A 22929-nucleotide genomic window follows, 5' to 3' on the forward strand; every position below is an offset into this window, starting at 1 on the left:
CAGCCCTGACCCCTGCTGGCCACTGATGTTTCTTGGATTCTCCACTGCTTCCAGCTTCTTAGTGGTCACTCAAAGTGGGGGTCATTACTCAGAAGGTCTTTCCCACATCTCCAAATCTCTTTTTCCACCAACCTGCCACTGCACACAAAACACAGTTATTTCCTCCTTTGGCTTAATGCTCTCAGACTGAATTAAAGTTCAAGTGTTTTATGGAAGGCAGAGTCCATTAAGCTATATGGCTCATTAGAGTCTTAGCCTGGATAACTTCATTGGGTTAGTCAGTCCCTGAGTGGTGTCCCAGCTTGGGACACAGAAACTCATGTTTGGAGGAGAGAAGAAGACTAGCATGACACTGCACTGGGGTGGAAGACAAGGGACCTGGCCACACTGAGGCAGGAGTCAGCCCAGGGCAGGGAGGGCAGGAATGCTGAGGCAAGTTACTGTCTTCCCAAGTCAGCCGTCCCATCTGTGCTGAACTGGATGGAAGCGCTGACTTTCCTTCTATCCAGGAAAAACTGGCTCAGAACTCTTGACAACTTTTCAAAGAACTAGAAAGAAAAGGATAAGGCAGAGAATGGACTGAGTCCTGAATGTTGCTGTAAAACACTCTGAATGAGTCTTTAAGGAAGACTGACTTAGGATTTTATTCTTTTCTGAGCCCTGTTTTTTACCCCCAGTGACCATGCATGGTGGGTGGGAGGCATTGGGACATTAATAGGGGAGTTATATGATAACATTCATTCAGTCACTTACCCCATAATGGAGCTAGTTTAGGAAAATTCACACTTTAAAAATAATCTTACAAGATTGACTAAGAAAAAAAGAGAGGAGACTAAAATTACTCAAATCAGAAATGAAAGTGAGATCATTACTACCAATTCCACAGAAATAAAAAGGGTTATGAGAGTACTGTGAACAATGGCCTGCCAAAAAATTGGATAACTTAGATGAAGTGGACAAATTCCTAGAAACCACAGAACTTACCAAGACTGACTCATGAAGAAACAGAACAAATGAGTAGATCTACAACTAGTAAGGAGATTGAATCAATAATCAAAAAACCCCAAACAGAGAAAAACCCTGGACCTGATGGCTTTACTGGTGAATTCCACCAAAGATTTAAAGAACTAATATCAATACTTAAAAAAAAAAAAGGTACTGTTTGGACCAACTTTTTTTTTTTTCTTATTTGAGGTAATTAGGTAGGAGGTAGTTATGTTTGTTTATTGGTTGATTGGAGATACTGGGGATTGAACCCAGGACCTTGTGCATGCTAACCACATGCTCTACCACTGAGCTATACCCTCCCCCTCAATACCAATCCTTCTTAAACTTTGCCAACAAACTGAAAAAGAGGAAGTATTTCCTAATGAGGTCAGTACTGTCCTGATACCAAAGTTGGAAAAGTCACTATGAGAAAAGATAACTGAAGACCAATACCTCTATGAAAATTGATGCAAAGATCTTCAAGAAAATACTAGCAAACTGAGTTCAGCAGCATATTAAAAGGATTATACACCATGATCAAATGGAATTTGTGCCTTGAATGCAAGGATTTTTCAACATATGAAGTAGCAGATCAATGTAATATACCCTATTAACAGAATGAAGAAAAACACATATCTCAACTGATGCAGAAAAAGCATTTGACAAAATCCAACATACATTCATGATAAAAACACTCAACAAATGAAGAGTAGAAAGAGACCATTTCAATGTAATAAAAGCCACATACAAAAACCCCACAGCTAACATCATACTCAATGGTGAAACTCTGAAAGCTTTTCCTTGAAGATCAGGAACAAGGCAAGGATGCCCACTTTCACCACTTCTATTCAACACACTACTGGAAGTTCTAGCCAAAGCAATTAAACAAGAAAAATAAACAAAAGGTATCCAAATTGGAAAGGAAGGAGTAAAATTATTTCTATTCCCAGATGATATAATCTTACTGTGGCAAACTCTAAAGATTCAATGGAAAATTATTAGAACTAATAAACAAATTCAGCAAAGCAGTAGGATACAGAATCAACATGTAAAAATCAGTTGCATTTCTCTACACTAAAAATGAATGATTCTAAAAGAATATTAAAAATAATTCTATTTAAAATAACATTAAAACAGAATAAAATACTTGAGGGTTAATTTAACCAAGGAGGCAAAAGACTTATACAATGAAACTACGAAACATTGCTGAAAGAAACTAAAGAAAACAAATAAATTGAAAAACATCCTATGGTTATGAATTGGAAGACTTAATACCCTTAAGGTATTAATAATATCCAAAGCAATCTACAGACCTAATGCAATACATATTAAAATCCCACAGATGTTTTTGCAGAAATGGAAAAATCCATCTTAAAATTCATATGGAATCTCAAGGGAACACAGATAGCTAAAACAATCTTTAAAAGGCAGAACAAAGTTGGAGTACTCACACTATTTGATTTCAAAACTTACTACAAAGTTACAATAATCAAAACTGTGGTATTGGCATGAAAGACAGACAAATAGACCAATGGAATAAAGAGCCCAGAAATAAACTCTAGCATATATGATCAAATAATTTTTGACAAAAGTGTAAACACAATTCAATAGGGTAAAGTCTTTTCAATAAATGATGTTGGGAAAACTGGATGCCCACATGCAAAATAATGAAGTTGGAACCTTACCTAACAACCTATGTAAAAATTAACTTAAAATACATCAAAGATCTGAAGCTAAGATCTAAAACTATAAAACTTTGAGAAGAAAACATAGGACAAAGGCTTCAGTGAATTTGGCAACAATTTCTTTGGTATGGCACCAAATGACAGGCAACAAAACAAAAAACAGACAAATTGATTTTTATCAAAATTAAAAACCTGTACATCAAAGAACACTATGAAACACATTCCCACAGAATGGCAGAAAAGACTTTAAATCATATAGTTAATAGGAGGTTAGTATCCAGAATATTCAAAGAACTCCTACAACTCAACAACAAAAAGACAAATGACCCAATTATAAAATGGGCAAAGGACTTAAATAGATTGTTTTCTAAGGTAGAAATGAAACTGGCTATAAATACATGAAAAGATGCTCCACATCCTAATCATCAGGGAAGTAAAAATCAAATCTACAAGAAGATAGAATCCTACACTCATGGCTACTATAAAACAAACAAACAGAAAAGGACCAGTGTTGGAGAGAATGTGGAGAGATTGGAACTCTGGTGCACTGTTGGTGGGAATGTAAAATGTGCAACTGCTGCAGGAAAACAGTACAGCAGTTCCTAAAAAAATTAAAAATAGTATTACCATATGATACAGCAATTCCACTTACATACCCCAAAAGAATTGAAAGGAGTGTCTCAAAGAGAGTTGTACACTCATATTCATAGCAGCATTATTCACAATTGCCAAAAGGTGGAATCTACCCACGTATCCGTTGACACATGAATGGATAAAGAAAATGTGGTGCATATACACCATGGAATATTATTCAACCTTAGGAAAGAAGGAAAATTTGACACTTGCCACAGCATAGATGAAACTTGAGGATAATGCTAAGTGAAATAAGCCAGCCACAAAAAGACAAATATTGTATGATTTTACTAATATGAGGACCTAGAGTAGTTAAAGTCATAGAGACAGAAAGTAGAATGGTGGTTGCCAGAGGCTGGGGACAGGGGAAGAGAAGGAGTTATTGTTTAATGGGGGCAGAGCTTCAGTTTTTGCAAGATGTAGTTCTTGGGATGGCTGGTGGTGACAGTGGCACAACAGTAAGAATGTACTTAATGTCACCAAACCGTGTACTTAAAAATTGTTAAAATGGTAAATTTTATGTGTATTTAACCAGTGTTTTAAAAAAAACCCATATAGGCTTTAGCCATCAGAATGATGCCCTGGGATTTGTTATTCACCCTGTTTGAGGATGTGCCTTATGCTTTCTGTAACTGCAGGTCCATAAGTCTCAGTTTCAGTAAGAGGTAGTGCTCAGTACTGTATCATTTCTTCCCCTTATGTGTCATCTTCCTCCTCCTCTCTCTTCTTCCTTGAAAATTTGAAACTAAGTATGATTAACTTGGAACTTTGTATAATACACCTATGAGTCAGATAATAATTACTTTCAGTAAAAGTGTTGATTTTTGGCTTGAGAATTATAGACATGGAACCTATAATGAGACAATGATGACCATTGATTGACAGCTGTTACTATAGCAAATGATGCCACAACAGAGACCAAACGAGTGGTTATCAGTGGAGAGAGGGGAGGGGCAAAATGAGGGTAGGGGATTAAAAGTTACAAACTACTACATATAAAATAAATAAGCAACAAGAATATATTGTACAGCATAGGGAAATATAGCCATTATTTTGTAATAACTTTAAATTTTTTTTTCCTTGTGGGAGGGAGGTAATTGGGTTTATTTATTTATTAATAAAAAAAATTTTTTTAATGATGGTACTGGGGATTGAACCCAGGACCTTGTGCATGCTAAGCATGTGCTCTACCATCGAGCTATACCCTCTCCTCAGCCATTATTTTGTAATAAATTTAAATGTAGTATAATCTATAAAAATTTTGACTCACTATATTGTACAACTTAAACTAATACAATATTGTAAATCAAATATGCTTCAATTAAAAAAATCAGCCATAAAGCCCAGGTTAAAAAAAAGTTATCTGGAACATTCTAGACAAGAGAGCTAGGGGCGACTGAGCCTTCCAGTTATTTAAGGACTTGGTTTTTCGTACTATTAAGAACGACTTTTATGAAAATTTAAAAATGCTTTTCAAATAGAAATAAAAGTAATTATTCCTTTTTGGAAGCTATTATAAATGGTACACTTTAAATTTCTTTTTCCAATTTACTTGCTGCTTATGTATAGAAATGAAATTGCATATGTTGATTAAAGACTTGTACAAAAATGTTCATAGAAGTTTTATTTGTAACAGCCTCAAACTGGAAACCACTCAAATGTCCATCAACAGGTGAGCAGATCAACTTTGGTATATCCATACAACAGAATACTATTCAGCAATAAAAGGATAGACTATTGATACATGCTGTAAAATGGTGTACCTCAAAACAACTATGCTATGTGAAAGAAGTCAGACAAAAAAAGGATATACCACATATGTTAGCCCAGTTATATAAGATTTAAAAAAATGCAAACATCTGTACTGACAGCATGCAGACCAGTGGTTGCCTGAGGATGGGGAAGGGGAGGTATGGGAGGGAGAGAGGGATTTTGAAGGGGCATGATGAAATTTTCGGGGGAAACTTTTGGGGGTGATGAATATGTTTAATTATCCTGCTTTTGATTTTGACTTCACAGGTGTATACCAATGTCAGAACTTACCAAGTCATATAATTTAAATATGTGCAACTTATTATCTGTTAATTATACCTTAGTAGAGCTTTAATAAAAATTTTAAGAGGAAAATGAATCCTCTGGGACAAGGGAGAAAAATAAGTTTTCTCTATTAATCTTGTATCCTATGACTTTGCTAAGTTCTTATAGTTTTTTTTTTGTAGATTCTTTAAGACTTCATATGTATACAATTATGTCTTCTATGAAAAAAACAGTTTTATGTCTTTCTAATCTTTATGGCTTTTATTGATTTATTTTTCCTTCCATTGCACTGGATAGGATCTCCTTTTTTTTTTTTTTTGGGAGAGATAACTAGGCTTCTTTCTTTCTTTCTTTGATGGAGGTACTGGGAATTGAACTCAGAACCTCATGCATGCTAGGCATGCGCTCTACCACTGAGCTATACCCTCCATTCAAGATCACTTATAAAAAATAAGAAAAAGTAAGGGTACTTAATGATACTTTTACAAACCTTTTGGGAAAGAAGCAAAATCTCCCTTTTATCTTGATGAGATTTTGTTCACCAACATTGTGTGAGATCCTACCCCTCTAAGACCAGGACTTCAGGTAGTGCAAGAGAAGGGAAAGAAAGGCAGGCCAGGAGCTCATAACTTGTAGAATGGAGAAGAAATAGAGGGGGAACAAAATAATTAAATAAACAGTATAATATTTTGCATTTATGATTATTTGGGGTTTTAGCTGGAACCCACTCTACAGATTTATTTAGAGGAGAACCACCATTTTTATACTATTGTGTTCCCATTCTTGAAGGTATTTTATCTTTCCATTTATTTAAATCTTCTTTTAATAAATTTTTTGAAAAATTTACCTTCTTTTAATAAATTTTTTGAAAAATTTACCTTGCACATATTTTCTGAGAGCAATTCCCAGGTACCTGATTGTTTTTGTCGCTATTGTAAAATCTGTCGTTTTTAGAATTTCATTTTCTGATTGATTGTTGCTGTTGGGTTGAAGTGTGCCAGCCACCTCTTGATTGCTCTCACCTATTTCGGTATTTCTTTTTTTTTTCTTCTGTACATCTCTTTCAGATATCTGCAAGGAACTATCTGCAAATCATGATTTTTAAAAACTTAACTTTTAATCCTTCGAGTTACTTGTTTTTCTTATATTGTTTTGGTAGCCATGGCAGCCCTGGGATGGTGGTAAGTAGATGTGATGATGGCATTGAGCACACAGACACCCTAGCAGGCTTCTCTGGGCTGTTCCAGGCTTCTAAAAGAATGCTCCTTCTGTTGTATTAGTAACATTTGCTGCCGTAGACTTTTGCACTGTGCGTTACCACTTTAAGAAAGTTTCTTTTTATTTCTAGTTTTCTAAGAATCTTGTCCCTTAAATCGTAAATCACAAATGAGTTTTGAATTTTGTAAGATGATTTTGCTGCATTTACTGACATTATTTCACTGTTTTTCTCCTTTATCATGTATGATACACGTGTGTATATGTCTGAAATGGAATGCTTGTAATATTTATTTCTGGATCTTTTTGTTTTATGCATTTTTGTATTCACATTCAAAGGTTAAGATTTACTATAACTTTCCTTTCTTTTTTAAAACAAATTTTTAAAGGGGAGGAGATAATTTTAGGTTTCTTTATTTGTATATTTATTTTTAAACAGGTACTGGGAATTGAACCTAAGACCTTGTACATGCTAGGCATTCACTCTACCACTGAGCTATACCCTCCCGGCTACTTTTCCTTCCTTATACTGTCATTTTTCTGTCTTATATTCAAGGTATTACTTGTCTTATTAAATGAGTCTAACATATCTCACTGGTAAAACTGTCTGGACTTGGCTTATTTCGTAGATTGAACTTAAAATACAAATTCAATGTCTTTAATAGCGAACAACCAATTTGGGTTTTTTTAAGTTGAAGTATATTTGATCTATAACTTTGTGTATATTAAAGTCACAACATATTGATTTAATACATTTGTATATACTAATATGATTGCCATTGTAGTGATAATGTCTCTGTCATGTTGCATAATTATCATTTCATTTTGTGGTGGAAATAATTAAGATCTAGTCTCTTAGTGAGTCTGAGGATTGCAATGCTATATTGTCTCTGTTCACTCTACTGTGTGTGAGATCGCCAGGACTTATTTACCAACTAATTGCAAGTTTGTACCCTTAAATGACATCTATTCCCTCACCCACTGGCCCCTGTAACCACCATCCTATGCTCTGTTTTTGAGAGTTTTTCTTTGTTAAATTCCACACGTAAATGATATACAGTATCTTTCTTTTTCTGCCCTTTCTCACTTAGCATGTGTCCTCAAGGTCCATCATGTTGTCACATATGGCAGGATTTCCTTCTTTCTCATGGCAATAAAACCACTTTATATATATATATATCACATTTTCTTTTTTAAAAATATATTGTTATTGAAGTATAGTCAGTTTACAATGTTGTGTCAATTTCTGGTGTACAGTACAATGCTTCAGTCATACATGAACATACATATATTCATTTTCATATTCTTTTTCACTGTAGGTTACTACAAGATACTGAATATGGTTCCCTGTGCTGTACAGTATAAACTTGTTGTTTATCTATTTTATGTATATTTGTTAGTATCTGCAATACATTCATCCACTGACGGACACTTAGGTTGGTTGCTTATCTTGGCTCTTGTGAATAACACTGCAGTGAACATGGGGGTGCAGCTATCTCTTTGATATCCTGTTTGCATTTCCATATACCCAGAAGTGGAATTGTTAGATCCCATTCAGATTTTTAATTTTCTTTTTGAGCCAAGCTTGGCAATTTTAATTTTTCTGGAGAATTGCCCATTTATATCTAAATTTCAAATTTTTTGGCATGATTTTTTTTGCAATCTCTTACGATTTAAATATAATTTTTCTTTCATATTTGTAATTAGGTTCCTTCCCCCCTTGCCAACCAATTGTTGCTTATTCTGGACTTGCTCTTTTTCCCCTTTATTCTTCTTGTCAGGAATTTGTCTATTTCATTGGTCTTATTAACAATCAGGCTTTGGAAATACATACTCGCTAATTTTTGGGTAAAGGGATTTATAGGAGTATATCCATTAAATCAAAATCATTTAAAAAATATGAGTATCTTTTTTTTTTTGAGAGGGGGAGGTAATTAGGCTATTTATTTATTTATTTATTCATATTTTAATGCAGGTACTGGGGACTGAACCCGGGACCTCGTGAATACTAACCATGCACTCTACCACTGAGCTATATCCTTTCCCCCAGAAACATTTATTATGGTGTCCAATTATTCTACATCCTTATTTTTTCTCCCCACGTTGGCTTGACTTGTTTTTTCCCAATAGAGGCCTATTAATATCTCTCATTATGATTATGACTCTTAATTTTCCCTTACAATTCTGCCAGCTTTTGCTTTGTATAGTTAAAGCTATGTTATTAAGTAAAGCTGTTACTTCTTTTCAAAATTTTTTTATAGTTGTAATATAGTTGATTTACAATGTTGTTTTAATTTCTGGTGTATAGCACAGTGATTCAATTATACATACATTTTCTTTTTTATGTTCTTTTTCATTATAGGCTATTACAAACTATTGAATATAGTTCCTTGTGCTGTACAGTAGGACCTTGTTTATCTATTTTGTATATAGTAGTGTGTATCTGCAAATCCCAAACCCCTAATTCATCTTTCCCCACCCATTTCCCTCCCTGGTAACCAAAAGTGTATTTTCTACATCTGTGAGTCTGTTTCTGTTTTGTAGATAAGTTCACTTGTGTCATATTTTTAGATTCCACCTATAAGTGATATCATATAATATTTGTCTTTATCTGTCTTACTTCACTTAGTATGACAATCTTGAGGTCCATCCATGTTGCTGCAAATGGCATTATTTCATTCTTTTTAATGGCTGAGTACTATTCCATTGTACATATATATCCCATCTTCTTTATCCAGTCATCTGTCAATGGACATTTAGGTTGCTTCCATGTCTTGGCTATTGTAAATAGTACTGCTATGAACATTGGGGTGAATGTATCTTTTTAAGTTAGAGTTTTCTCTGGATATATGACCAGGAATGGGATGGCTGCATGATAGAGTAACTCTATTTTTAGGTTTTTAAAGGAATCTCCATACTATTTTCCATAGTGGCTCCACCTAAAGTTGTTATTTCTTGCAGTAAATATTTTGGAAATGACCTTCCAGATATACTCTTAATTGAATTTAAAAGTGGGGTGCTGTAAGAAGCAGTACCTAAAGGTGAAGGGAGTCTGGCTCCCGGTGTTGTGGACACAAATGTTGCAGGCTGGAGAGCAGATGGCCTTTGTTCTTCAGCAGTGGGAACACTGGGTCAGACTGTCCACTAGGGTGCAAGCCCTGGGTGGTGAAATGTGTGATGCTTTTATGACTGCTTTCAGGGATGTCTAGAAAAAGAGTAAACTCAGACTAGAGGTAGCCAGTCTGCCAGCAGACGTGGAGATGCTGTCCTGAGAGAATGCTTCTCTGACCACAGCCTCAAAAGTAAATTGATCAAGTGCCCTGCAGGTTGGAGTGTTGCAAGGTTGAAGAGTTCAAACAGAAGTGGTTATAAGTGGCAGCCTGAGCAGGAAGAGGATCGTGGGTCCCAGACTTTCACACAGCCCAGGTTCACTTCTGTCTGGCAGGATGAGAACATGAGACAAAGCAGTCAGAGGTAGTTCCCTCCCTCATCTGTTGGGCTGATTCAAGGCAAAGGGCATGAGAACACATCAGACAAAGGTGAGAAGATGTGGAAGCATGGCTGCCCATCTTCTCCAACATCCAATCTACTCCTCCTTTGTAACCGAGCCCAAGTAAATTGGGGCATGAAGTGCCAGTTAAAAATTGCATTTCTCAACATTCCTTGCCTACCTGACCCAGGTAAATTCTGGGTAATGAGATCTAAGAGGAAGTTTTGCGGTCCTTTCAGGAAGTCTAAAAGTAAGGCCATATCTCTTTCCTTCCTTTGCTCCATCTTGCTGCTGGGAAGATTTATGTGATAGTTGAAGCTGTGAGACAGACTAGCACCTGGGACCTGGGACCTCTTGCTGTAGTGCTTGTACCTGGACAAATGTCTGTTGCTCAAGCAACAGAACACAAGGAAACCATAAGTGGCTAAAAATACAGCAGCTCTAGGAAACACATACACTAAGTACACAATTCTATGTTGACAGTTATTTTGTTTGAAACATAAAGAGGATGTTATTCTACAGTCTTTCTGAGTTTCTTTGTTCTTCTCGAGAAGTTAACTGTTGATCTAACTGTTGTTTGTAACCAGTCTCTCTTTCCTTGTTGACTGGTTTTAAGATTTTCTCTTTGTAGCTACCGACAGAGAAATACCTGGGTTTGGATTTCTTCTTATTTATCCTGTTTGGACATATTGGATTTCTGTATCTGAGGATGTGTGTCCTTCATTAATTCTGGAAATTTCTAAGCCATTATCTTTTTGAATACCTTTCTTAATTTTTATCTCTGCAATCTCACTCTGAAAACCTAATTAAATGTAAAGTAGCTCTTTTTACTCTAATCTCGTTCTTAATCTCCCTTTCATATTTTCCCATCTCTTTGTCTCTCAGGCTGTGCTTCAAATCTCTTTTCCACTTTACCAGTTATTGACAGATGTTCAATTAACAATCAAGTTAAGAAGGAAAAAGGAGAATTTTACTCAAGCCAAACTGAGAATTGTAACCTGAGAGACAGATTCTCAGAAGCTCTGAGAACTGTTTCATCTGTTAGAATCAAAGGCACAGTTGTATACATTTTGAGACAAAGAATGGTAAATCCAAATGATATACTGATATTTTACATAAAGTTCACCATGGATACATAGTCCAGGCAAGCAAGTTCAAAGTGAGCAGCAAGTCAACCATGACCTCCTACAGGGTTGGGAAAGAACACTAATCTTCTAAGAAGTGACATTGCTAGTGTCAGAAGAAAGGAAAACAAATTGATCTTTATGGCTGATCAGGCACTGCCATCTTTGAGGTGCTCTGGTTAGTGGGAAATGGAGATGCACACTGCACATTAGGGAGGGAGGAGGCCCAAGTAGATGCAGAGAGAGAATTTTATGTTTAAATTTGCCTTGTTCTGCTTTAAAATATAAATTTTATTTCATCACAATTCTCTGTTTGTATATAATACACTGTTTAATCCACCCATTGAGTGTTTTTTATGACACAATATAAAAGTTTGAATGTTTAAATTTTTTGTTAATTATAGTAAACATACAGAAATATATGTAAAACACAAACATATTAGCTTAACAAATTGTGGTGAACACTTGTGTAATTGCACCATGTGAGGAGACAGAGCACAGCCAGCCCCCTGGAGCCTCTGCATAACCCTCCCAATCACAGTCTTGTCCCTCCCCTGAGCAGTGACCACAGTCTCGACTTCTTTAGTACTATTTTAAATTTTATTATTTTTGTTTGTTATGCATCCCTAAACATCTATTTCTTAAAAAATTTTTTATTGAAGTGCAGTTGTTTACAATGTTAGTTTCAGGTGTACAGCAAAGTGATTCTGTTATATATATACATACACTTTTTTTAGGTTCTTTTCCATTGTATGTTATTACAATAAACTGAATATAGTTTCCTGTGCTATACAGTAGGTCCTTGTTGTTTATCTATTTTATATACAGTAATGTGTGTCTGCTAATTTCCAACCCCTAACTTATCCCTCCCTGCCCTTTCCCCTTTGGTAACCATAGTCTGTTTACTGTGTCTGCGAGTCTGTTTCTGGTTTGTAAATAGAATTTGTATCATTTTTTTCTTAGATTCCACATATAAATGATATCATATGGTATTTATCTTTCTCCGATTTACTTCACTCAGTGTAATCATCTCTGGGTCCATCCATGTTGCTGCAAATGGCATTATTTCATCCTTTTTTATGGCTGGGTAATATTCCATCACACACACACACACACACACACACACACACACACACACACACACGCATACATACACATACACATACATCTTCTTTATTCCAGTCATTTGTCGATAGACATTTAGGTTGTTTCTGTGTCTTGGCTATTGTAAATAATGCTGCTATGAACACTGAGGTGCATGTATCTTTTCAAGTTAGAGTTTTCCCTGAATATATGCCCAGGAGTGGGATTACTAGATTATATGGTAAGTCTGTTTTTAGTTTTTAAAGGGACATCCATACTGTCCTCCATAGTGGCTGTACCAAACTCCATTTCCATCAGAAGTGTAGTAGGGTTCCATTTTCTTCACACCCAATCCAGCATTTGTCACTTGCAGACTTTTTAATGATGGCCATTCTGACCAGTGTGAGGTGGTACCTCATTGTAGTTTTGATTTGCATTTCTCTAATAATTAGTGATGTTGAACATGTTTTCATGTTCCTGTTGGCCATCTTCTTTGGAGAAATGTCTGTTTAGGTCTTTTGCCCATTTTTTGATTTTTTTTTTGTTATTGAGTTGTATTAGCTGCATAAACAAAATTCCTTAATTATAATGTAGCTAAATTTACTAATACTTTTCACCGTCTACTGCCTACTCTGTCCTTTTTAAGAGATCTTTTTCTACCTTAAAGTCATGAAAGACATTTTCCTAGATTGTCTTCTCAAATATTTGTTGTTTTGCTTTTCACTTTAAGCTTTATGATCTGCCAGTATTGATTCTTGGGAATGGAGAGAGGTAAAGATCCAAATTTACTCTTTTTTGTATGATAATCTGTTGTTCTAGTGCCATTTGAAACACAGCTGGCATTTCTCCAGACTGTGGAATATCACATTTATCATAAATCACATATTTATGAGTTTGTTTCTAGAAATTTTAATGTTTTCCATTGGCTTGTGTGTCTACCCTTGTGCCTATATCATGGTTTCTTAATTTCCATCTGTGATGGTTAATTTTATGTATCAACTTGGCTGTGCCACAGTGCCCAGAATTTGCTCAAATGTTATTCTGAATGTTTCTGTGAAGGGTTTTTTTGAATGAGATTATCATTTAAATCTGCTTTCAGTAAAGCAGATTGCTCTCCACCTTGGGGGTGGGCCTCATCCAATCAATTAAAGGCTGTATTAGAACAAAGACTAGACTTTCCTGAGCAAGGAAGAATTCTGCCAGCAGACTATCATTGGATTCAAACAGCAACTCTCGCCAGTTTCCAGTCTGCTGGTCTACCCTGCAGATTTTGGATTTACCAAGCCTCCTTAATCATGTGAGCTAATTTCTTAAAGTAAATCTGTCTCCATATATACATCCTGTTCCTCTGTCTGGTGATCCCTAACTACTGCATCATCTTTTTATAATGTTTTGATAGCCCGTAGAACAAACCAATCCACTTTAAAAAATGTGTTCATTAATCTGGGTCCTTTGCTTTTCCTTATATTTAGGTCTTCATTTCTCTCTGCTTCTCAGTGATAGAGGTCTTTCTTATCTTTCCTCCCTAAGAACATCCCAGCCACTCTAATGGTCTGTTGTAGCCTCAGCACTGAAAAGGGGGTGACCTGAGGGTGTAAATGCTGACTTTTTCCCTTTGCATCCCTTGCACCTAACACAGGCTTGGCCCGGAGTAGCTGTGTAACAAATATTTCTTGCATAATTTAAATGAATTTTCTTATTCATACAGAAGGTGACTTTTTTTTAGCAGTCTGTCAAAAGATTAATAATGCAGTAGTGAGTCATTAAACATTTATTGAACACCCATCACAGGCGAGGATGCACAGAGAGCACATCCGTTTCATTTTGTTGTGTCCCTGCTGGCAGCAGCAGGACTAGCTGAGAGCATCTCTAGGTCTCTCCTGCATCAGGACCACAATGGGCCCTGCAGGTTCGCTTCTCCTAGATCTCAGTGTCTCCTCCCAGAGGAGAGCAACTTCAGTGGAGGCAAACTGGCCCCAAGGCTCCCCTCCCAAAGCTGTAGCTCAGAATTCCTGTGGCTTCAGCAACACTTGGGTCTCAGCTTCTCCCTCCATCCAGGCCTGCCCCCTTCACTCCACCCTTTCCTTCTAGCCCCCTTCTTGTTCTCTTTGTGCAAAGCTCAATTTGCATCTTGATGGAGGTGAATAATTAGAACCCTTCAGCGTGAATAATTCTAGGCAAATTAATTTTCATGCCAATCAGGGAAAATTAATTGGCTTCATGATGTTTCATATTTTCCAGGTGGAGCTCCTCAGGCAGGGCCCCCGCCTCTTTCCAGCCTCAGGCTCTTCTTCCCCAGCACTTTGGAGAAGATTGCTTGTTAGTTTTATTGTTTGTCTATTTGCTTTTTTAACACTACCACAGGCAGCAGTGCTACCCCTCCTTGCAGCTAAATGAGCCATTTAACAAGCATGATGGAAACCTCCTTCAAGCCACTACTGTCTGCATCTAAACCACCTGGTCCTCTATATCCCAATGTCTTTTTTAACCTTTTCATTTGCTTTTGTGGATACAAAAACATACAGAGAAGCATATAATATATATAAATATGCAGCCTAATAAACTATTATAAAGTGAATGCTCATGAATATCTCCTCTCATTCTGTGATAACTTTTGATGGAAGAAATTCTTGATTTCAGTGTAGTCAAATATACTGACCTTTCCCTTTATGCCTCCATTAATAATTATTCCAAAATGAAGTCTTTACCCTGCATTTTATGGGAAAACTGAACTTCTTTCCCATTTTTTTCCAAAATGGAAATAGCTTTATTACATTTTTTCCTATAATAAAATAATAGATGGCCTTAGGATGTGCCTTGCACACACATATACACACACTCACAAGAATAATTTAAAAGCAGGTTGCACGAATATATGTATATATATACATGACTGGGACATTGTGCCCTTCACCAGAGATTGACACACTGTTGTCTGTACTTCAGTTTAAAAAAAGGAGGTTGCAATTATCATTTTACTTTTTTGTCATTTTAAAAATTTTTAATTTTTTTAGTTTTAGCAGTTTCTTTTTTTTTTAACATTTTTTATTAATTTATAATCATTTTACAATGTTGTGTCAAATTTCAGTGTAGAGCACAATTTTTCAGTTATACATGAACATATATATTCATTGTCACATTTTTTCTCTTTGTCATTTATTTTTAAAAATTAATTTTTCTTCCAGTTTTATTGAAATATAATTGACATATAGCACTGCATAAGTGTAAGGTATGCAGCATAATGATTTGACTTACATACATCATGAAATGACTATTACAATAAGTTTAGTGAGCATCCGTCTTCTCATGTAGATATAAAATTAAAGAAACAGAAAAAAGTATTTTTTCTTGTGATGAAAACTCAAAATTTACTGTCTTAACAACTTTCATATATAATGGACAGCAGTGTTAATTAGATTTACCATATTTTACATTACATCCCTGGTAGTTATTTATCTTATAGCTGGAAGTTTGTACTTTTTGACTACCTTCATCTGTTTCCCTCTCCTCCCACCCACCACCTCTGAATCTATAAATCTGATCTCTTTTTCTATGAGTTTGTGTGTTTGTTTGTTTATTTTTGAAGTATAATTGACCTACAATACGATGTTAGTTCCTGTTACATAATATAGTGACTTTTTCTATACATTTCCAAATGATCACCATGGTAAGTCTAGTTACGATATGTCACTGTACAAAGATATTAATTATTAACTATGTTTTCACACTGCATTTCCTCCCTGTAACTCATTTATTTTGCAGAATGGAAGTTTGTACCTCTTAGTCTCCCTCACCTATGTCTTTTCTCCCCCTACTCCCCTTCCTTTGGTAACAACCTGATTGTTCTTTGTATCTATAACTGTGTTTTTGTTTTGCTGTTTGTTCATTTGTTTTGTTTTTTAGATTTCACATATAAGTGACATCATACACTATTTGTATTTCTCTGTCTGACATTTCATTTAGTATAATGCCCTCTAGATCCATCCATGTCATTGCAAATGGATGAGTAATATTCTGTTATGTATTATTATGTATATTAAAATTTTCATTATATACATACCACATCTTCTTTATCCGTTCATCTATTGATGGGCACTCGGGTTACTTCCATATCCTGGCTATTGTGAGATGTGCCATAAAGATAAAGATAATGCTGCAGTGTAGGATGGGGTACATACATCTTTTCTAAGTAGTGGTTTTGTTTTCTTTGGATAAATAACCAGATGTAGAATTGCCAGATCATATGGCAGTTCTATTTTTAATTTTTTGAGGAACCTCCACAATGTTTTGTAATTTACATTCCCACCAACAGTGCACAAGGGTTTCCTCTTCTCCACATTCTCAGTAACACTTGTTATTTGTCTTTTTGATAAGAGCCGTTCTGACAGGTGTGAGGTGATAGTTCATTGTGGTTTTGATTTGCATTTCCCCAATGATTAGTGATTTGGGCCATCTTTTCTTGTGTATGTTGGCTATTTCTATAACTTCTTTGAAAAAATATCTATTCATAAACTCTGCCAGTTTCTTAATTGGATTGTTTGGATTTTGATCATGAGCTGTATGAGTTCTTTGCATATTTTGGATATTAACCCCTTGTCAGATATATTGTTTGCAAATATCTTCTCCCATTAAGTAGGTGGTCTTTTGTTTTGTTGATAGTTTCCTTCACTTTTCAGCTTGAAGTGGCCCCATTTTTTAATTTTAATTTTTGTTTCCTTTGCCTGAGGGAAATTAAAAAATATTACTAAGGCCAATGTCAAAGAGAGTACTGACTACGTTTTCTTCTAGAGTTTTACGGTTTCAGGTCTTACATTTAAGTCTTTAATCCATTTTTAATTTATTTTTGTGCATGGTGTGAGAAAGTAGTCCAGTTTGGTTTTTTTTTTTTCTCATGTAGCTGTACAGTTTTCCCAGCACCATTTGTTGAAGAGGCTGTTTTTCTCTGTTGCATATCCTCACCTTTTTGTCATAGAGTGATTGCCCATATAAGTGTGGGTTTATTTCTGAGGTCTCTTTTCTATTCCATTGATCTTTATATCTATTTCTGGTCCAGTGCCATACTGTTTTGAGGACTGTGGCTTTGTAGTATACTTGAAAATCAGGATGCATAATAACGCCAGCTTTGTTCTTTCCTCCCAGGATTGTTTTAGCTATTCAGGATCTCTTGTGTTTATGTACAAATAATTTTAGAATTATCTGTTTTAATTCTATGAAGAATGCCATTGATATTTTGATAGGGATTCCACTGAATCTGTAGATTGCCTTGGCTTGTATGATTATTTTAACAATATTAATTCTTCCAATCTATGAACATGGTATATTTTTCCATTTGTTTGTGTTGTCTTCAATGTCTTTCATCAGCGTCTTGTAGATTTCCAAGTACAGGTCTTTTACTTCCTTGATTATTCCTAGGTATTTTATTCTTTTTTGATGCAATTGTAAATGAGGTTGCTTTGTTACTTTTTCTTTCTGATAGTTCATTATTAGCGTATAAATATGCAATGGATTTCTGTATATTAATTTTGTATCCTGCAACTTTACCAAATTTATTGATGTGCTTTGGTAGTTTTTTGGTGGTGTCTTGAGGATTTTCTATATATTGTATCATGTCTTCTTCAAAGAGTGACAGATTTACTTCTTCCTTTCCAAATTGGGTTCCTCTTATTTATTTTTCTTGTCTGATTGCTTTTTCTGGGATTTCCAATGCTATGTTGAATAAAAGTGGGAGAGTGGTCATCCTTGTCTTGTTTCTGGTTTTAGAGGAAATGCTTTCAGCTTTTTGCTGTTGAGTTGAAGTTAGCTGTGGGCTTGTCATATACGGCTTTTATTACATTGAGGCATAGTCCCTCTATACTCACTTTATTGAGAGTTCTTACCATAAATTGATGTTGAATTTTGTCAAAAACTTTTTCTGCATCTATTTAGGTGGTCATATGATTTTTATTCTTTGGTTAATGTGGTGTATCACTCTTATTAATTTTTGGATATTGAAATATCTTTGCATCCTTGGGATAAATCCCACATAATCATGGTGTATGACCCTTTTAATGTATTGCTGAATTCAGTTTGCTAATATTTGGTTGAGGATTTTTGCATCTGTGTTAATCAATGATATTAAGCTATAATTTTCTTCATTGATATTCATTGATAATTTTATTCATTTGATATCTTTGTCTAGTTTTGGTTTCAGGGTGATGCCAGTGTCATTGAATAAATTTGGAACTGCCCCTTCATCTGCAATTTTTTTGCAATAGTTTGAGAAGGATAAGTATTATCTCTTCTCTAAATATTTGGCAGAATTCAGCTGTGAAGCCAGCTGGTCCCAGAGTTTTGTTTGTTGGGAATTTTAAAATTGCTGTTTCAATTTCACTACTGGTAATTGGTCTGTTCAGGTTTTCTGTTTCCTCCTGGTTAAACTTTGGGATATTGTATAGTTCTAGGAATGTATCCATTTCTCTAGGTTGCCCATTTTGTTGGCATAGTAATTTCTTATGATTCTTTGTATATCTGTGGTGTCAGTTGTACCTTCTCCCTTTTAATTTCTGGCTTTATTGACTTAGGTCTTCTCTCTTTTTTTCTTGATGATTCTGGCTAAGGTTTATCAAATTTGTTTATCTTTTCAAAGAACCAGCTTTTAGTTTCACTAATCTTTTCTACTGTTTTTCAGTCTCTATTTCATTTATTTCTGCTCTGATTTTTATGATTTCATTTCTTCTACTAACTTTTTTTCTTTGTCTTCTTCTTTTTTTTAAGTACATTTACATATAAGGCAAGGTTGTTGATTTGAGATTTTTCTTATTTCCTGGGGTAGGCTTGTATTGCTGTAAATGTCTCTTTTGGAACTGCTTTTTCTGCATCCTTTAGATTTTGCGTCTTTATGTTTTTGTTTTCATTTGTCTCTAGGTACTTTTTGATTTCCTCTTTGGTTTCTTCAGTGACCCATTGGTTGTTTAGTAGCCTACTGTTTAGCCTCCAAGTGTTCATGTGTTTTGCAGCTTTTTTTTTCTTGTAGTTGATTTCAGGTAGTGTATGGTTCAAAAACACGCTTGATATGATTTCACCATTCACAAACTTACTGAGATTTGTTTTGTGGCACAGTATGTGATCTATCCTGGAGAAAGTACCATGTACACTTGAAAAGAATGTGTGTTCTGCTGCTTTTGGATGAAATATCTATGCATATCTATTAACACATTTAGTCTAACATATTGTTTAAGGCCAGTGTTTTCTTACTGGATGATCTGTCCATTGATGCAACTGAGGTGTTTAAGTCCCCTACCATTATTGCATTACTGTCAATTTCTATCTTTATGTCTGTTAGTATTTGCTTTATGTTTTTAGATGCTTCTTTGTCAGGTGCATAAATATTTACAGTTGTTATATCTTCTTGGATTGATTCCTTGATCTTTATGTAATGTCCTTCTTTGTCTCTTGTTACAGTATTTGTTTTAAAGTTTATTTTGTCTGACATAAATATTGCTACCCCAGCCCCTCATTTACTGTTTTTGACATCTTATTTTATATCTTTTTTTTGTGTGTATACATTAACTACTTATTGTGGATATAGATGATTGGACTACTGTTGTCTTTTAGGTTTCCTACTAGCTTTATATATGGTTGATTTACTAGCTTTATGGGTATATTTATCTTTACCAATGAGATTTTTCCTTTCATAATTTACATGTTTCTAGCCATGATGATTTCATTTTTGCTTAGAGAATTCCCTTTAACATTTCTTGTAAAGCTGGTTTGGTGGTGCTGAACTCTTTCTAGCTTTTGCTTGTCTGTAAAACTTTTGATTTCTCAAAAGCCTTGATGGAGAGAGTACTCTTGGTTGTAGGCTTTCTTTTCTCATTATTTAAAATATATTGTGCCACTCCCTCTGGCCTGCAGAGTTTCTGCTGAAAAGTAGCTCTGAGCCTTATGGGAGTTCCCTTGTACATAACTTATTGCTTTTCCCTTTCTGCTTTTAATAGTCTCTCTTTACACTTAGTTTTTGTCATTTTAATTACAGTGTGTCTTGGCACGGACTTTTTTGGGTTGATCCTCTTTGGGACTCTCTGTACTTCCTGAATCTGGATGTCTGTTTCCTTTCCCAGGTTAGGTAAGTTTTTCAGCTGTTATTTCTTCAAAACTGTTTTCTGTCCCTTTCTCTCCCTCTTTTCCTTCTGGGATGCCTATAATGCAAATGTTAGTACACCTGATGTTACAGAAGTTTTTTTATTCTTTTTTCTGTTCAGGTGTAGTGATTTCCACTACTGTCTTCCAGCTTGCTGATTTTTAACTCTGCATCATTTAATCTGCTTTTAATTCTTTCTTGTGTATTTTTCATTTCAGTTATTATATTCTTCATCTCTGTTTAGTTCTTTATATTTTCTTTTTGTTAAAAATGGCTAACTTCTCACTCTGTTCATTCATTCTTCTCCTGACTTCTTTGATTATCTTTACAATCATTACCCTGAACTTTTATCAGGTAGATTGTGTATCTCCACTTCAGTTAGTCCTTCTTCTGGGGTTTTATCTTGTTCCTCTGTTTGGATAATGTTCCTCTGTCACCTCATTTTGACTGATTTGATGGGTATTTTTTTCCTATGTGTCTGATAGGTTGGTTATGTTTCCTGACCTTGGAGAAGTGACCTTTTGTAGGAAATGTCCTATGTGTCCCAACAGTGCACTTTCCTCTGGTTTCTAGAGCTATATGCTGTAGAGGTGCCTCCTAGGTGGGCTGCATGGATCCTTCTGTTGTGGCAGGATGACTACTGAGGGGGTTCTGGTAGGTGTGGCTGGACTCTGGTCCAGTTGTGCTTGCTATGCCCTGCCTTGTGTGGAAGCTGCTGGTCACTGGTAGAGGGGGCTGGGCCATGAGGCAAAAGCTGTAGAAACCTGGGGGTTCCAAGGGCTAGTGCTGGCTCACTGGTGGGCAGAGTTGCATTCTGGGGTGGGTGGCTGCAGGGCTGGGGTTCTGAATTTTAGTATCAGCCTGTTGGTAGGTGTGGCCAGTTCCTGACACAGCCAGCTGTGGGGTCCAGGGTGTCCCAAAGTTTATGGGTGGGACTAGACCCCAGGACAGGTGGTTGAGGGGCCCAAGGTGTCCCAAAGATGAAGTTGGCCTGCTGGTGGGCCGAGCTGAGACCCAGTGAGTCCCTGGGCTTGTGCCTGTCACTGATGGTAATGCTGATTCTGAGGCCAGTGACAGCTTGCTAGTGGGTGGGTCTGGAGCCCATGGGTTCCTAGGGCTGGTACCTGCCCACTAATGTGCAGATCTGGGGCTCAGGGTGTCTGGCTACAAGGCCTTAGGGACTGGTACCTGTGCACTGGTGTGTGAGGCTTGGTCCTGGCTCATCTGATGGACAGAGCCAGGTCCCGGGGCAGCTGTGTGCTCAGCAGGTCTTAAGGCAGTCTGCCTGCTGGTGGTAAGGCTGTGTTCCTGCCTAGCAGTTGCTTGCTCCCAGCACTGGTGACAATAGGCTGGTGGGTGAGCCAGCCCTGATGTTAATAAGCTAGAGAGAAGCCTCCAAAATAGCACTTGCTAACACTAGTGTCCACCTGATAGAATGAGCTCCCCAAATGGCTGCCAGTGTTTATGTCCCCAAGGGAGCTGAAGTTGCCTCCTGTCTCTCCAGGAGGCTCTGCAAGATCAGTGGGTGGGTCTGACCCAGGCTCCTTTCAAATTACTGCTTCTGCCCTGGGTCCTGGGCCATGTGAGATTTTTGTGTAAACCCTTTAAGAGTGGAGTCTCTATTCCCCACAACCCTCTGGGTCTCCCAGAAGTAAGACCCTACTGACCTTTAAAGCCAAATGTTCTGGGGCTCATCTTTCTGGTGCAGGGCCTTTGGGCCGGGGGTGCTGTTGTAGGGCTCAGACCCATTGTTCCTTGGGGAGAAACTCTGTAATCGTAATTATTCTCCCATTTGTAGGTTGCCCACTCTGAGGTTTGGGTCTTGACTGTACCACAACTCTACCCCTCTTACCCTTCTTGCTGTGGTTCCTTCTTTATGCTTTTAGTTGTAGAAGATCTTTCCTGGTAGATTCTGGTCTTTCCCATCAATGGTTGCTCTGTAAACACTGGTAATTTTGGTGTGCCTGTGGGAGGAGGTGGACTCAGGGTGTTCTTACTCGGCCATCTTGCAGCAAAGGCCTCTCATTGTGGTTTTAAGGTGCATTTCCATAAGACTAGTGATGTTGGGCATCTTTTCATGTAAAATCGTATTCTCCCTTAAATTTCACTTCTGAGTGTTCATTGCTTGTGCATAGAAATACAACCAATTTTTGTATACTGACCTCATATCTTGCATTACTACAAAATTCAATTATTAGTTTTTTTTTCTTTTGTATTGTCAACACATACACGCATGCTGTCTGTGAATAAAGAGAGTTTTGTTTTTAGCTTTCCAGTGTTTATGGCTTTTAATTCTTTTTCCTTGCCTGCCTAGGGCCTTCAGTCTAATGTTGGCTAGAAGTGGTGAGAGTGGCCATCCTTGTGTTCTTCCTGACCTTGGGGGTGAAAAATAGTTCATTCTGTCGCCATTAAGTGTGATGTGAGTTGCATTCTTTATCAGCTTTAGGAAGTTGCCTTTCATTTTCAGTTTGCCGAGAGTTTTATTAAACTAACCAGGCCTTGAGATTTATCATGTGTACCTTTTTTAATATCTCTGGAAGTAATATGATTTTTCCT

This window comes from Vicugna pacos, chromosome 5 (assembly GCF_048564905.1).
Source record: "Vicugna pacos chromosome 5, VicPac4, whole genome shotgun sequence".
Lineage (NCBI taxonomy): Eukaryota > Metazoa > Chordata > Mammalia > Artiodactyla > Camelidae > Vicugna > Vicugna pacos.